Source organism: Mastomys coucha, unplaced genomic scaffold (genome assembly GCF_008632895.1).
Source record: "Mastomys coucha isolate ucsf_1 unplaced genomic scaffold, UCSF_Mcou_1 pScaffold7, whole genome shotgun sequence".
Classification (NCBI taxonomy): domain Eukaryota; kingdom Metazoa; phylum Chordata; class Mammalia; order Rodentia; family Muridae; genus Mastomys; species Mastomys coucha.
Genome location: NW_022196913.1, coordinates 87032801 through 87038652, shown reverse-complemented (window position 1 = coordinate 87038652; position 5852 = coordinate 87032801). Strand labels below are relative to the sequence as shown.

At 39.1% G+C, this 5852-nt stretch overlaps 1 protein-coding gene and 1 non-coding gene across 7 annotated transcripts in view; one reads left to right on the top strand and one right to left on the bottom strand.

The window, feature by feature from the left end:
- The window catches only part of Csmd3 (CUB and Sushi multiple domains 3), a 1179548-nt gene that overhangs the window by 226470 nt on the left and 947226 nt on the right, over positions 1-5852 (top strand). The gene's annotated exons all lie outside the window — the stretch shown is intronic.
- LOC116082877 lies at positions 324-385 on the bottom strand. The gene has a single exon (XR_004115498.1). It is a non-coding gene; the product is annotated as a U7 small nuclear RNA (small nuclear RNA).

The window sequence follows — 5852 nt, the reverse complement described above, 5'->3', positions numbered from 1 at the left end:
CTCCCTCTCCCTCTCCCTCTCCCCCCTCTCTTTCTCAGTATGTGTGCTCTGTTTTGCTCTATGCAGACTTTTCTTGCTATTCTTTAAACTCTCTGGTTGGGACCGCTCTCTCTGCAGGTTAAAATTCTAAAAGCTATCTGGATAAAGAGGCTATTTTTGGGTCTTCGACCAAATCAGAAATCCTGTTACAAAAATTCTAAAATTTTTGTGTTTTCTGATCAAAATTAGACAGCCAGAAACATTTCTAAGAGAGCTGTGTTCTCTTTTCAGACATCCTTCTCTGTATAGCTCTAAAAGAGCTATGTCAGCTCTCTAAGTAATTCTTGGGATTTCTGACCAACTCAGAAATCCTGTTAGAAAAAATTCTTGAAGAACTCTTTCACTCTCCAGAGATCTCCAGATAGCACAGATCTCACTTGAGAAAAATTCTAAAGAACTTTTTTAGCTTTCTGCTAGCTCATCTCAAGCAGATCATAAGCCCAGTCTTTATTTTACATATCAAGCCAGTCATTTACTTCAGATTTCATTTTGATTATTCTAGGAATCAGCAACCCCATCCTCCACCTTAGCTCCTTAAGAGATCACAAGCAAACATTTCCTTTTAATATTGCAAAGGAATTCAGAGATCTGCCTGTCTCTGTTAAGCTGGGTGGGATCCTAAAATTACCATTTCTAATATGCCTGGGCCTGGACTCACAGTAACTCAGGAATCTGTCTGCATTTGTATCTACCTGTCTTTGCATCTTCCTCTCAAGCTGGCTCAGGCTAGCTTCATCAGTTCCTTTAGATCTGTGAAACTCCTAATAATTCATATTGTTTCCTTATTTTTTGCATAGTTGAGAAATTATATATTTCAAACTCATGTGTTAGAGCTCTTTCCACAGCCTTAAGGACTGTCCTGAAGGTCCCAGCATTTACCATTTTGCTAAGACAATAGCCATATCTTCATCTTCTAACTCATGCTGTCTCAAATTATCATGGAGTCGTTAACAGAGAGGACATTCCTTGGAGAAAGGTAAAAATAAGTACACTATTACACAAACAAGTCTAATGCCCATGGCAGCCATGGACACTTGTGGAGGCCCAAATCCCATGGCCCTATCCCAGGGGCAGGAACCATGTCATTCTGTTCCCACCTGGCATCTCCCATTCTAGAATTACTAATATCCATGACCTTGTGATGTAGAGAATCTGTATCCAAAGCCAAATTAGAATTGTTCTAAAGCCCCTTTAAATGAGACTGAATTTTAGACCAGTCATGTTCAGCAGTATTATATTTCAAAGTGGTTATGATAACCCAATGGAACAGTGAATGGTAATGCACTGAGGGCCTGCTCTTAATGTTTTGAATTTGACATTTCATAAAGGGGACTACTTCTTCTAAAGTATTATGCCTATCCTGAAGTCCCCCGCCAATATCCTCCTGGATCCTCAGTGCTATAGACACATTTTTGGATATCTGATCCTCATGGTGTGCTGTGTGAATTCTTTAATAAGGATGGAGTGGATAAGACAAAACTAGTAATCCTATCTATTAAGGCTGTGGTTCTCCAATATCAAGGCTGCAACAAATCATTTAGGCAAAGTAACCCTATGCAAAGTCTCTATAAACAAATCTTTCTAGGAAGGGCAGTCTCCAAAGAGAGACTATGTGGTTGCACCACGGATGAGACCCAGCCAAGAGGATACCAGGTTCTGGCAGTCTCTTTAGATGCTGCACTTGAAGCAGGTCTCTCTCTCTCTCTCTCTCTCTCTCTCTCTCTCTCTCTCTCTCTCTCTCTCTCTCTCTCTCTCTCTCTCTCTGCCAGCCAGACCTACTCTGCTCCATCAGGAGAGTTGAGAAGCATCATCTGGTCACCTTTGATAACTGATGATGATTTCCTTTCTTTATAGCAGCACACATGTGATATAGTCATTGCAGGAGTGGAGAGAGAGGGGGTAAGGCGCATATTGAGCCTGTAACAGTTTTATTCGCAGCATATCCTTGGTCCGTTGTTATAGGAGTAGAAAAGAGGCATGGATGTTAAGGGATTCGTAGTCCAGCCACGTGAGATACCCTCCTTACCCTTTGCCCTACAGTGAAGAGACATGCTTAGTCAAGTGGGAGCTTTTCTGCTGACTCCTACAGATTCTATTACGCAACAGATGGTAAAGATGGGCTTTGATCCTCATCAAGACCTAGGCAGAAGGCAGCACGGTATGCTTAAGCCCACTGAGCCACAATGACAAAGTAGGGAAGAATCTAAGGCCCTCATTCCACACCAGCAGAGTGCGACCAGGCATGTCTGCCTTTTCTCGCCCTGTTCTACTTTCCAGGGTTTGGAGATTGGCACCCTTCCTACTGCTACCGGCCAAGCTGTGGTGACACTCAGCCAAAGGGAGGCACATTCGAGGAAGAGGGACCCAGCAAACAAAAACAAACAAACAAGCACCAGTGTCCTAAGCACGAACAACAAAACCGAAGTCTGCAGACTTAAGTGGATGATGATAAAGGCCCCTGCAAAGTGGTGGCCGCTCTCCAATCTCAACTGACTATAATCTCAGCGCCCTCTGGAGGCTTTGAAAAGTAATTCTAATCTCTCTAGCAAGTGAACAAAGACAATAGAACTTCATTCATTTTCTAAAAGAAGCTTTTTAGTCAGTGGCAGCATCCTGGGAGCAGCAATTTGCAAAACATGCCCTTTATTAAAATTCATTGTTGCTTTCAGAGATAGAGAACTATAATTTGAGAGATGAGAGCAAGACCAAGAAGAAATAACATTTTATATAATCACTTTCAAGAGCTGCTATATAATTAAACACATGTGCAATTAATTTTAAGCAAAAACAGCAGCCATTATGCCGTGGAAAGTTGCTTTGTACCAGCCCTGGTTTATAACAACAGAATGGATATGATGTCAAGTGTTACCATTTGGCATGATTCCAGCAAATTTACAATTGTGTGAAAGGGACATCAACAAAGCATTGCTTTGTCCCATTTTACTTTCCCCAGCTTTGTGCCTCTGTTTCAGTGGTAAAACATGCACATATTGGTTGTGGCACTTTGGGCTAAGTCACTATGTGGGTACCAGCAGTAAATTGATTAGAAATAACTTTCATGAACTAAAAATTACCTTATTTTGTGGGAGTAAAATACATATAAAATTGACTATTTAGCTTTTCTGTGGTTTTTTCTACAAATTGTAGCAGGAATTCATGAATGAAGTAATCATGTCAGGACTTACATTACCTAGGACAAAATACTATAATTAAACTTCATACTCTATAGATTTATTTTAAATATAATTTTATTTCAGAAATGTACGTGCTGCCTCTTTACTTTAATGCTTAGGTTTAGTAGTGATGATGAGATTAGGCATGGCCCCCTTGTAAACATGGAATCATTACAGACACTGCATCACAGAGGTCGCTGCTGTGTGATGAATTCAGGCGGTATCAATAAATTACACACTTTCTAGTAATATGTAGTGTTCTTAATGAACAACAAAAGTATTAAACAAATAGGCATTGCATATATTTTTGCTCAGAACCCAGGAATGTTTCATTTAGATAATCTGGAGACACCTAAGAATAGTGAAGTTTGTTTGAGTAGAGATCTGCCCATTATTTTCAATTTCTGCCTTTCAAGCTTCAATTAACTTCTGAATGAACTACATAGGAATTTTGGAATTGTAGGCCACAGGCAGGTGATAGTGAGAAAATTAAAAGGGAACACATTTTCAAGGAACTTCATTGAAATGATTCCAGCCAAGTTTCAAACAGTAAAGAGCTGGTATATCCAGATTTTAAATAAAAGTCTGAACTGTTTAAAATCATTCCAGTTGAACTCTGACCACAGGGCAGACATGAGTAAAGATTGTCAATGTTCCATAATATATGGGAAGCTTTATTGTGAAGCCAACCCTAGGAAAAACAATGAGAGAGGTAACAAGTGGTTTAGAGAGCAGCCTTCAACCTGAGAGTAGACCAAGGCGGTTCTGTGAGTTTTCTGCAGTTGCTTAGCACTTTCATGTGCCAGGCCATATGCAGTGCACTAAGAGCTGTTATTGAACAAAGGCTGTTGGTGTCTGACTGAAAATATACATATGTTGTACAAATAATAAAAAAGCAAGTGCCAAGTATAGTAGTGGAAAATCCACATATACCCTTGGAGCCAGGAAATTCAATATAAAGAGGAAACACAAGCTGCCCATGTGAGGCAGTGACAGTTCAGATCATCATTGAAGGGTCAAAGAAGTCTAAGTGTAGGGTGGATCGTCGCTGTGGAACATGAACAACCCCGTGAATACAAATAGAATACATTATAAAACAAGAATGCTAAGTTATGGGTTTAACACTGTCAGAAATAACTTTGGTAATAAAGCTGAGAATAGTGTTCTAACACACCTTTAAAGATAATGATTATTGCTGTGACACATCACTATAGATTGAAGTTGTGGAGAGGTTGAATAGAATATACTCTGGTCACAAAGAACAGACTAGAACAACCAGGGGCAGGAATCTGGTTGTTTGAAAGGTATGAGTAGGGCTGTACCTTCTGAACAAGGAAATGAGTAAGCTAAGTCGGAGCAGTACATACAAATCAGCTTTATGTTTCCTTCCAAAGGCTTGGAAGACAGGGCCATGACTAAAAGGACTAATGCAAAAAGGCATGGAGTTTGTGTGGGATGTGTTAAATTTGAGGTGTTCATAAAATATCTAAACCAAGATGCCAAATAAGTAGTTTGGAATATAAACGTGAAGCTTGTAAAGAGGGTTTGGTTGAAGATAATTGGTGGGTTTGTCAACCTGTGATTGCACAATGTCCTCATCACTCATGTTAAACAACAAGGGCTTTCACCTAGAAGCACAATTCCAGCCTTGTTGCACACGTGTACACGCATAACGTGCCAGTTAGTAATCCCTATAGCGAGCCATGCTAGTGTCCTAGACATTTACACACAGCTTTTGTAAAGTTCTGGAAAGTATTACAATATCCATAGTAATTGAATTCAAAAAGGTGAAGTGGGTAAAAATTATTCTATTCATATTAAAACACTATACACCCTGTGTTATGTTCCTTGGACAGGCAGCTCCTAGTGACTGAGCCCCATTTTTCTCACTTTTCATGAAATGATAGACAAAATATCTTTCAGCCTTGCTATGCATGTGTATTTTGTGTGGTCAGGAATTCTCATCTGAAACACAGTACAGTAGGAAAACCAAGATAAGGGATGTTTTAACTTGAAAATTTGATAAATATAACTAAAGCTGCATTCTCTGACCATGACTTAAAACAGTTTCTCATTCAAACCACATTTGCACACAAAAGAACATTTTATTTAGAAATTATACTCATAGCAACCCAAAGGAATATGCTCCTGGCTATACTCAATGATATATAATGCTACTTCCTATATGTACTGCAAATATTAACATTGAATATAAATGCTACTGTTAACTATCTGCCTCTTAATCTGTATTTCTGGATCACAAGCTAGCTTGACAGTACTCACATTTTCCCCAATGAACCAAGTATATTCACTTTACTAAAGTTGAAATAGGTACTGTCCTGAACTCATGCTCTAGGTCCAGGCTTCAATTTAATTCCCTAAACAAGCACAGTTACTCATCCATAAACTGACAATATGTATCATAACAAACTTCACTTTTATGATAATAATCTCTGTAGTGAATTTGAACCATAACACAAAGTTTAAATAAGTCAATCAAAAATAAGTACCAATGAGAGACAGAGATAGAGAACAAGAGAAAGGGAGATAATATAAGACAGAATAAGAGAGAAATATACACAGACACAGGCACAGACACAGGAACAGACACACAGATACCCACAGACTCACAGACACATA